Source organism: Zingiber officinale, chromosome 11B (genome assembly GCF_018446385.1).
Source record: "Zingiber officinale cultivar Zhangliang chromosome 11B, Zo_v1.1, whole genome shotgun sequence".
NCBI lineage: Eukaryota > Viridiplantae > Streptophyta > Magnoliopsida > Zingiberales > Zingiberaceae > Zingiber > Zingiber officinale.
Genome location: NC_056007.1, coordinates 15,920,981 through 15,932,964, shown reverse-complemented (window position 1 = coordinate 15,932,964; position 11,984 = coordinate 15,920,981). Strand labels below are relative to the sequence as shown.

Genomic DNA, 11,984 nt, shown 5'->3' with positions numbered 1-11,984 from the left:
TGCAATGAAGCAATCGGAGCTCGTCAAGAGACATTCCAACATCTCCTAGGTTCTATTCTCATACCTCACAGATCTCACAGTTGCATAAGGAAGTGTACTTGCTGGATCAATTAGGGCATCGCGCGAAGAGAGGAGGTTGACGGCTGCTGTGGTGATGCTCGAGCGAGGGAAGGAAGGTCAGCACAGGTGCGGAAACTCGGCGGCTATTGCTCGACGGAGAAAAGGACTGACGACGGCTTGGGGAGAAGAGGCTCAGCGAAGGAGGGGGGAGCGGCGTCGGGCGGCAGTGAGGAGGAAAAGGGGAAGCTCGGCGCCGCGGGGAAGGGGAAGCTAGGGCACGGGCAAGGGGCTTGGCGCCGAGAGATTAGGGGAGAAGATATTTATATTTAAAACTTAGGATTCGATAAATCAAAACCTAAGTTTATTCCTCAATCAACTCTCATATTTGGGTATTTCAAACAGGCTTTTTCTCAAGCCCACAAGTACATCCCCTCTAAATATGTCGTACAGACTCCAATTAAATCCCAGAAAATTCCAAAAAAATTCTGATAAGATTATTTGTCAAATAATCTTATTTTTAATTATTATTTTGTTGTCATATTTTACAGAAAGAGTTCGATGCAAAACATGCAATGAGCCCAGATGGGAAACATCCGAAGATGATCCTATTGGTGACAAGAGGAAAGTTGCATGTAAGGTTTTATGGTATTTTCCAATAAAGCCTAGGTTACAACGTTTGTTCATGTCCTGCAAAACGGCAGTCCATATGAGATGGCATTCTGAATCTAGCACAAAAGATAGTTACATGCGACACCCAGCTGATTCCCCAGCTTAGCAAACATTTGACCATAACCACCCAGAATTTGCGAAGGATCCCCGAAACATAAGGCTAGGATTAGCTTCAGATGGATTTAATCCATTTAAAAATATAACTACGGTGCATAGTACTTGGCCAGTCATTTTAGTGCCTTATAATCTTCCACCATGGATGTGTATGAAACAACCATACTTTATGTTATCATTGCTAATACCTGGTCCATCTGCTCCTAGAAATAACATCGACATTTACTTGCAGCCTCTTGTTGCAGATTTGAAGGATTTGTGAGAAGTAGGAGTGCAGACATATGATGCATCAACCAAGCAGAATTTTCAATTGCATGTCACATTACTATGAGCGATAAGTGATTTTCATGGATATGCAAACCTATTTGGATAGAGCACCAAAGGTAAATTTGCATGCCCAGTGTGCCACAAATTTACACATTCACGGTGGTTAAAATATGGCAAAAAATATTGTTATATGGGTCATCGTAAATTTTTGAACAGTGATCATGAGTTTCGCAAAGATGCTCAACATTTCGATGGAACAGAAGAGTATGGAAGACCACCACCAATACTTTCGGGAGACATAGTAATCAATGAGTTGAAAATTTTTAAATTGAAATTTGAAAAAGCAGTTGATGATAATCCAGAACTACCATTCAATTGGAAAAAGATGAGTATTTTCTTCAATTTACCATATTGGAAAAATAATGTGATACGTCACAATTTTGATCTTATGCATATTGAAAAGAATGTGTGTGAATCAATTTGTGGGGCATTGCTAAATATGGAAGGGAAAACGAAAGATAATATTAAATCACGTCTTGATTTGCAAGAAATTGGGATAAGATCAGCGCTTCATCCTATTGAGAAGGGACCGGGTAGAGTTTACTTGCCTCCAGCATGTTATTCAATGGGGAAAAAAGAGAAGAGTACATTTTGCAAGGTTTTGAAAAAAGTTAAAGTTCCAGATGGCTATGCATCTAACATTTCACGATGTGTTCAAATGAAACGAGCAAAATTAATTGGTCTAAAAAGTCATGATAATCATATTTTGATGCAACAGTTGTTGCTAGTAGCACTACATAAAACTTTGTCTAAATCAGTTCGGAATCCTTTGATTAGATTGTGTAGGTATTTCAGAGAGTTATGTTCTAAAGTAATTTCTCCTACTGATGTGGTTCGTCTGAGGAGAGATATTGTGGTGATTCTCTATCAACTGGAGAAAATTTTTCCTCCCTCGTTTTTTGACATAATGATTCATTTGACTATACATTTGGCTATTGAAGTACAACTTGCTAGACCAATTTACTATCATTGGATGTATCCAATTGAAAGGTAATAGAAAATTGTCTTAATGATATTATTTTATTTAAATTATTATTTCCACTAAATAATAAAAAAAAATATATTTTTGATATAAGCTACTTGGGAACATTGAAGTCATATGTCCAAAATAGAAGTCGGCCGGAAGGATCCATTGCTGAGGGGTATTTGGCTGAGGAATGTTTGACATTATGTTCCTTATATTTAGCTGATTATATAGAGACAAGATTCAATCAATCAACGAGAAATGATGATACAGCTATCAGCTCAACATTTGCATTGGACGTGTTTACAACCTCTGGTTATGCACTTGGAAAGGTCATTGCAACTAAGTTTGATGATGAGACATTAAAGAAGGCACATCAATATGTGTTATTCAACTGTCATCACGTACAATCTTATATAGAGTATGTTATTATATATTTCATCGTGTTAAATATATAATCATTGATGTTTATCAAATCATCATTCTTAATTTGTAATGAACATCGTTGAATTTTGAATCTTAGTCATTCTGGTCTTCCACCTCACCAAATTGAACATATACATAGTGAGTCTTTTGCATCTTGGTTTGCCAAACATGTAAGTTTGTGTTGTAATTGTCAATAAAGTTATATATTATGATTTTTATACATATTTTATCAACTTTTTCTTGTGTACTAGATCGAAAATACAAATCCTTCACAAGATGATCCAATATCAAATGATCTGAAATCACTTGCCAGAGGCCTGAATTTCATAGGGATACGATATGAAAAATTCATTTCCAACGGATTTAGGTTTCATACAAAAAAAGTGGAATGCAAGAGAAAAACTCAGAATTGTGGTGTAATTGTTCGGGCTACTACTTCAAGTTTTTCAAGTATATTAGAGATCAGAATCTAATATCAAGTGAACTTGATTATTATGGAATTTTGCAAAATGTGATTAAGTTAGATTATGAGGGAGGTCGAAAAGTTATTTTATTTGAATGTGATTGGGTCTCCAAAGGCAAACGACTAAAACTAGACGAGGATGGTTTTATGTTGGCCAAATTTACAAATGTGAAGCGCCATAATGATCCTTATATTTTAGCATCCCAGGCCGTGTAAGTTTTTTATCTGGAAGATCCAGTTGATTGTAATTGGCATGTAATTATCACCACCGATGCACGAGGACATTATAAAATGTAACCTATGACAGATCTTGATACATATCTTCAAAGTTGTATTGGTAATCCTGAAGACGACAATGATCATGAAGTAATCCTTTGGGTTCGGGATGATGCTATAGGAGTTGAAATTGATATTGATACATGATGAGATTTTGTCTAGCATATGTAATTTTTATGTTTAATTAATATGATATAAAGTGATAGTAGGAGAGTAGATTTGCCATATATATGTTATTTTCAGTGTTCACTATGGACCTTTTATTTATCATATCAAAGGATATATAATTAACTTTCTTTTTATCTATAAATTGTAACTTTTGCTCTTGATAGGAATGGCTTGTGACGGTAAAATTGTTGGAAAATCTCATTTTTCAACATCAAGACAAGGCAAATACACAATCTCGAATTATGATTGCCAATCACGCAGCTCGAAATTCAAAAATAGGTTAGAACTTTCTTACTTATAATTATGGTTATTTCATGTTTTATTTATCCTATATAACTTACCTTTGATAGGATTGACTCTTAAAAGTAAAAATGTCAGAAAACCTCATTTCCAACTTCAAGATAGGGCAAATACTCAACCACATATTTTGATTGGCAATCACGCAACTCAAAACTCAAAAGAAAGAGGTAGCATCTTATTTTATACATCAACAATCTATTGTTTTCTTTTGTATGGTTGGATTTGATGCTATCTCTTTCTATTGATTCGAAAATCAAAAGCTAACTATTGATTTGTATTTGTATGATTGTATTTGTATGATTGGATTTGCATGAACTATTAGTTACCATAGTGCTGCTTTCCATCAGCATGGAGTATTAGTTACCATAGTGCTACTTTCCAAGCTTTTTCTTTTGCCCTGTGCTGCTTTCCATCAGCATGGAGTAGTGATAATATTGGAGCAACTTATCTTGCAGCAAATCTTGTTTTTCATGCTCATACCAAGTAGGTAGAGATTGATTTTCATTTTATTCACGAGCATGTGGCGACTCGACAACTTTTGATTTCTTACATTTCTACGGAAGATCAAATTGCTGATATATTTACCAAGTCATTATCTAGACAACGTTTCACCAAGTTAGCACTCAAATTCAACGTTCAGCCACTCCTGTTGAGTTTGTCGAGGGTAATGACAATAATAGAAATAATCTCAAATTGATTTCAATCAATTGAGATTTATTATATTTGGTATCGCAATCAAGATCGACATGAATCAAATAGGAAAAAATAATATTTCCAAGTCTATTATATTTCTATAATTATGATTGTATATCTTATTTAATCTTTCCATTATTGTTTTAAACAACTTGTATAAATAAACCTATTGACTTTAGTAATAAAATTATCAAAAAAAACTTTATATTATTTCTTTCCTCTACTTATTATTTTCTATAAGCATTAATCTTCCCAACTGCACACTCTGTGCGTTAGCCCTCAGGGTATAAGAGAGAAAATCCCATCATTGATAGATTGATATCTACCGAAATGGATAACGATCTGCACATATATGAGGCCATCTCATATCTGTTGATGTATACAGGAGTTCATAGTATTTTTATTCAGATTTGCATGAACTGGTGCAAAGAAATCATTCATTCATATACTTTGTGCTGAATAATTTTGTAGTTTCATATTTGTGTTGTCTCTCAAGCTGGCTAATTTGATTTCTTTGGTGATCAATCTTGAAATGTGTTTGATCATGACTTCCAATTGTTCATTTGGCTTTGTAGTAGGCATTCTCTATCAAAGCTAAAATTGTTGAGAGCTGCTGCCCCCCATCTGACACCTCCCCCTCCCACCTCCTCTCTCCCTTCCAAATGACGTTTCTACCCTCTTATTTTTATTTTTTTTATTTTATTTATTTTTCATTAAATTTTATTTTTTTAATTAATTTTGTTTTAAAATAGCTCTCATACTTATTTTTAATTTTATTTAGTTTTATTTTTTAATTAATTAAATTTATTATTTTTTATCAATACAATATTTTTTTCCAATTTTTATTTAGTTTTATTTTTTAATCAATTTTGTATATTATTTTTTATTAATACTTTATTTTTTTAATTTTATATAAATTTTATTTAGTTTTATTTTATAATTAATTTATTTATTATTTTTTTTCATAATACTTGTATTTTTTTCAATTTATTTATTATTTTTTTTAAGTTTTGTTTTTTTATTGATTTTATTTTTTTTGTTAATCAGTTTTTTTATCAGTTTTATTTTTTTTTGAATAATTTTTTTTATATTTTATAATCTTTTGTTTATTTTTAGTTATAAATTTTAGGAGTTATTATTTGTAAAAATTTTAAAAGGTATAAAATTATGGATCAAAATAAAAATTATATATTTAAAACTAACAAAAATACTAACAATTAATAGTGAACACATTCATAACTTAGGAACAAATATATTTTTTTTCAAATGAAGGGTACATGCAATAATACAAAAAAACATAAAAGTATATAAAAGTAGAAATTTTAATCAATATTGTCTCTAAATTCTGCTCCCGACACGTTTGGTGGTGGTGTATCTATTACTTCGTACCACAAATGAACACGTGTCCTAAGGAGTGACCCATCCTTTAGCTTCATACGATGAATGTTGCCACCACCATGTTGAAATGAGTGGTACAGGGTAATGAGGATGTAAGAAAACTTGTACGAAGTGATTGCCAACATGAGCAATAGCTATTTCTCGACACTCTTGGTTTGGAACTAGAGGAGTTCTTAATGGCAAGTGAGTAAAACAACTCCCAACATTCTCACCAAATGTATGCAGTACAAGATTGTACCTTGATGTGATGACAATTCCCAAAGGTATAGAGTTCATCCAATACATTTCTGGTGCCCACGGCTCAAACCAATTCAATGAGAATAATAGATTAGTTACCAAATTTTGATCTGGATAAAGTTGATCATATAGATCCTTATTTTGTTGAATCTCTTCTATAAGTTCGAATTGTACTTGAAACCAACCTTCTTCACCATACTTAATTAGTGCAGTTATTGCCCTGAATCCACAATGACCATCAGGTTGAACATCAACAGTGTGAGAAATATAACATTGCAGAGGCATAGGTAATTTCTCAATATAAGTATCATGGATGAGTGGAACTGGAGAGAGATCATGGGTTATTTAAGTATTGCTAACCTTCGACCCCCTTCCACGTCTTCCTCTCCCTTGAGATGTTGCAGTCGGTTGAGAGACCCTAGATCCTGAAGTGGATGCATTTGCAAAAGAAGGTATGCGACGTCCACTTTACTCATCTCTACCCGTAGGTCGACCTCTATGTTCTGTGTTGTATGAAGGAGCTCGAACTGTACTTTGAGATAGATCTATCATATCGAAAACCTTGTCTATCATATGCTTTCGCATATGTGGATCCATCTCATCTAATATCTCAACAACGTGGGATGTCCTGTTAGGTTGTGCTCCCTCGTCATTAAACTGATGTACGTGCATTAACAATCTCCTCCAATGAGTGTTGATACTCTGAAGCAGAATTGGAATGGAAAAGTAACGGTAATGTATAAGATCATGCTCGCATGACAATCCGTATACAATTTTGATAGAACAGTTGCATCTGCCGACTAGCTGGTGAGATGCTTCCTCAATGCATTTTAGTTGACTAGAAATTAACTCCATTGCCTCTAATGAAATCTGACACCTTACTTGACTAAAAATGTCATCATGTAAATGTTGATAGCGTGGAATGTTGAGAGATCTCTAAAAATGACTTCTTAATATCTCCGAACTGAATTCTCAACATCTTATGTATTTTTTCAAAAAATGTCTGTAGGGATGATATGATATCTCCCAAATATAACTTCAGTCTCGCATGTACAGACTCTACCCTATAATAAAAAAAATACATTGTGTTTTAATACTGAAAATAATTGAAATAGTACAATAATGAGCAAAATTTAAATAATAAAGTTATAAAGTGACTATACCTTTTATTTGAATTGCTCCCGAGGTGCATACATATATCAACTCATGCTGAAACAAACCGCTCTTTGTAAGGGTGTAACCATATATCCCAAAGGTAATTTAGAACACCCTTGAATCGTTGATACTCCTTGCACGTGACATCCCACTTCTGCTGGTAAGGCCATTGTGTCGATGAATTAATGAGTGAGTGTCATGATGCATAAAAATGTTGTCACATCAAACCAAGCATAAGGGTGCATTTCTTCATTACGCACTGGTTTATATGCCAAATATAATGGATATGACATGCATTGGAAAAACATGTTTTAATGGCATTAATAAGCATCAAATCCCAATCTGAAACAAACACCAATGGCAACGATGTCTTCTTTTCAACCATCCACTTCTTTAAGGTACCTAATGCCCATGTCAATTGCTCTGTCCTCTTATTACTAATGTAAAATACCGGAAAAATGACGAATATTAATAAGGGAATTTTTCGGAATTTTTGGATATTTTTCGGGAATTTTTCGGAGCTCGTACGGACGAGTTGACGGGGATAAAAACGGGGCCCGGAAAAGCCTATTCGGGCTACCCCATTTAAGTGAGAAAAAGTTAATTTTTTTACTTTTTCTTTTTAAATTCCTTTTCTTTATTCTCCTCACCGAAAACTCTTCTCCCTACCCGAGCCTTCTCCTCTTCTTCTCTCACGCCCGACGCCGGCCCTAACCGCCGGCCCTAACCGCCGGCCGGCGGTCTCTTCCTCCCCGAAACCCGAAGCCATTGCCTCTTTCCTTCTTCTCTCCCCCGCGCGTGCCTGCCGAGCCTCACCCGACGACTCCACAGCCCGACGGTTGTGCCCTAATCGCCGACGCACCCCTCGGTGCCCTAGCCACCCGGCGCCGCCGATCGCCTTCTTCTCTTTTTCCCTCGCTGTGGAGATTCCGGAGCCACCACAGCCGACGGCCGAGCCTCTCTGCCGATTGGGTCGTGCCCTAGTACTGCCGGCCTCCCCTGTGATCTTGCGCCGCCGTTGTCACCCACAGCCGACTGGAACAGTGTGTCCACCCCGCCGAGCCTAGTTCTTCCTCTGTGTGCCACTGCCGAGAGCGAGCAGTATCGAGTCATGCCCTAGACTTGGTTCACCGCTGCTCTAGCGAGTTGGTCTTCAACCAAAGGCAAAACTCCAAGCTCTAGTGGCTTCACCGTGACCTATGCCTCACCATCGGATCTTCCTGCTTCACCACTAGCTGTCGGCAGAGAGAAAACAAGAAGGTATCGGGTAAGTAAGGTTTATTGGATTTGGATTTCAGATTTGGTACAGGATGTTGTGCTCACCGGGTGGATGTCTGTGGTTGTAGAATCAGTGTAGCTCCGGCCAAGAATTTGCGACAGTAGGTATTTTCAGCTAGCAATTTCCAGCAGCAACCTCCCTGCTGTGAGGATTGAGGTAAGGTGTAGCTTGGTTGGAAATTCTGTATGTTTAAGAATGTGGATTAATTACTGTTTTGGTTTGTTCGTTTTGTTCCAGCAGCAATTTATCTTTGCTGGCTGTAAACAATCATAATTGGGTAACAACTTTGTGACTTCCAGCAGCGGTTGAATTGAGGTAAGGTTTATGATTTTGATCTTTGTGTTAGATTATTGCTAGTTGTGTTAGCAATAATTATTGATTTAGGTTTAGAAGTTGTATAGCGGTGTAGTTGGGGTTAATGAAACTAACCCTAACTGGTCAGTGGATTAGAAATTAGTTTATCTATTTGTTTATAATTAAATTAGTTAAACTGTGGGATTTAACACAGGACTTTGATTCGAGACGAGTATCTCGGAGTCAGATTGGACCTTTCTATTTTCGGAGGCGGGTACTTTTGACTTATGTCATTTGATATGCTTAGTAATTAAATTAACATGTTGTATTAATTGTGTTTCTTATCTGTTTCGATTAATCACTACCCAAATCTTACATGCTTGATTGATTGATTGGTTTTGCATCTCAGGTATATTTTACCTGTTTATACATGCTTATAGGGGTAGTGATATACCATGTTTCACCATGTTCAGGACCTAGGTTTTATACCTTCTGTATACCTTTGGATTGTTTTGGATTCGTTGACCTTTGATGCATTTTTATATATATGTGGATTAGGTCAGGATATTCTTGTGGTTAGTGCCATGCACCATTTGCATGATTGCATGCTGTGCGATAGTCCGCTCCATTATTGTTGAGCACATCGCCAGTTACATGGATCTGCACACACCACCACTCATGGGTTAGTGGTCGATTCAGATTGAGTGTGTTGCAGCAGGGACTCTGTTAGGCACCGTTGGTCCGCTCATGGGTGGTGTGACACAACGTGTTATCCGGCAGGGATTCCTCCCCGTCTTTGAGTACCGGGAGTTGAGAGCATTGCGCTCCCCCATCTATGATTTGGGGTAGGAGGATAGGTGTACTCGACAACATCCGTCCACTCGGTCACTCATCGGGAGTAGTGACGACAGAGTGCACGGTTGTCACAGCCCTACCCACTCGGCCTCACTTTTGTATGAGATGATCGTGGCGTCGGGGTGACCAGGACATGTCATTGGCATCATATGCATGATGCATTTATTGCTTGTGTTTGTTGCATTTATATGTTGCATATTGTTTGGATACCTATGTTTGACATGCATACAGATTTTCTTATCCTTTGGTTTGGACCTTATACTCTTATACAGGTTCTGGTTATTTCAGATTCTCCTTATCTTTTTATCAGGAGACTGTACGCATGATTAGTGCTAGGTGTTGTTTCTTTACTTTGCATATCAACTGTACCTGCTGAGTGTTGGACTCACCCCGCCTCCATTGTTGATATTTTCAGGTTGATGCTGTCAGGAGGGAGTTCCAGTCGCTAGTCCTCACTGCACGTAGTGCTGGTCCTGCAGACCTCCAGGATATGTTTGTTTTTCTTTGGTTTCTTTCTGTTCTAGACTGTTTGAACTCGTTATATTCTGGATTTATTTGCTTATGGACATGATATAGATTTTATTATATCGATGGATTTGGATTTGGTTTTCTATTCTACTACATGCCTGCCTGGATGGCAGAAGAGGTGAGTTCGTCGGTTTTGAGCTTTACGAGTGTAGTTGAATAGGGTGGTTTTTGAGTCAGAGTATTATTACTGCGTGGTTGTGTCAGCCAGAGGCTGAATATATATATAAACTGCATGGTGATTGATTTTTATTATTGTTATGATTCCAGCCGCCTGTGGCTGAGTATTTAGTGCTTGTAGAAAATTTTTGATTGTCCGCCGTACAGGGGAGATGCTGCCGAAATTTTCTCGGACAGGGACTCTTCTGGGGGCGTGACAATTTAGTGGTATCAGAGCACAGGTATACGATCTTTTGTTTTCGTATTTTTGATGTTTGGGATAACCTGATACCAATTTATTTATTTGGTATCAGAGCGCCAAGTTTGGCGATACTTGTTGGATTTTTGTATTATGGATTTTCGAGATTTATCTGATACCAATTCATTGGTATCAGAGCGGGTTATGATACCTGCTTTTGGTGTTCTGGAGATTTATTGGATACCTGTTGTTGGTATTCTGGATATTTTGTTAGCCAGGTTTGCGAGTCAAACTGGGCATTTTCGGATTTTCGATATGGTTATGTTTCGGATTTTCGTTTCGGATTTATATGGATTTCCGGCGATTTTCTTGTTCGGAATTTTGAGGTCAGAAGTTGGGGACTGGACAGCGATGGAACATCTCGAGACGCCAAATAGGTATGATGTTTATTTTATGATAGTTAAGACAGGTATTAGCATTCTTTATTTAGTACCTGTCTGGTTGCTGTAGCACATATTACTTGTGATGGGTTAGCCATTGAGGATGTTGACCTTAATAGAGATAAAGGATTATAATCTCTGGTGATATTTCTTATCATACCATCAGTAGTGTTAGCTTCTGTTACTACTCGTAGGAGATGGAAGCACATACTAGCCTCTGCTATTGTTAGCTGGGTAGTGGATGATACCTACATATTCCTGTTGACTTAGCCAGGAGAGTTTTATACTCATATCTTTTGGATATTAGGGTACCAGGTACGATGGAAATTGATCATTGGGGGTTACCATGTTTGATCATTGTTGAGAATGATTTGAGGTTGAGGGATATTGTGAGATCAGATATTATGATATGTTGATTTCTAATGATATATGAGAGTAAATGTTATGTGGTTGTCTGATGATCAATTAATAGATATTTGTTTTGATGATCTATTAGTGGATAACTATTTTGATGATTTATATTTGGGTTGTCATTGATGGTGACATAGTGAGTGTCATTTATGATATTCACAGGTTTGATGATTATGGTTGGTGATCAGATTATAAATTGGGTGCTGGAGAGTTTACGGTTGAATGTGCCTATGAGATTTTAATAAATCTGGTTGGTTATGGATAGTTAACAGGATGAAAAAAAAAAAATTGATATATGCTTCCTCTGATATGGGAATATGTGGATAAATAATGATTGATGTTTTGAATGTTAACTTGCCCTCATGGGAGTAGAGATTTATTCATCTGATATAGTGTGGGCTGATGTTTTTGAGGATGAAGATGAGAGTGTCTTGATGTTCTTAAATTCTGATTTTTTTTTTGGGTCGTACACATTTATACATATGATATTATGTGGTTGGATATACCTTAGTTGCTTGTGGAGGATTAAGGTATTCTTGATTAGTTAGTAGATGAATGATTTAGTTTTGTTG

At 36.6% G+C, this 11,984-nt stretch overlaps 1 long non-coding RNA gene across 1 annotated transcript; it reads left to right on the top strand.

Moving 5' to 3' along the window:
* The first annotated feature begins 8,405 nt into the window (after nucleotides 1-8,405).
* LOC122033332 lies at nucleotides 8,406-8,800 on the top strand. The gene is made up of 3 exons (XR_006126501.1): nucleotides 8,406-8,517; nucleotides 8,597-8,685; nucleotides 8,770-8,800. It is a non-coding gene; the product is annotated as an uncharacterized LOC122033332 (long non-coding RNA).
* Nucleotides 8,801-11,984: the final 3,184 nt, after the last annotated feature.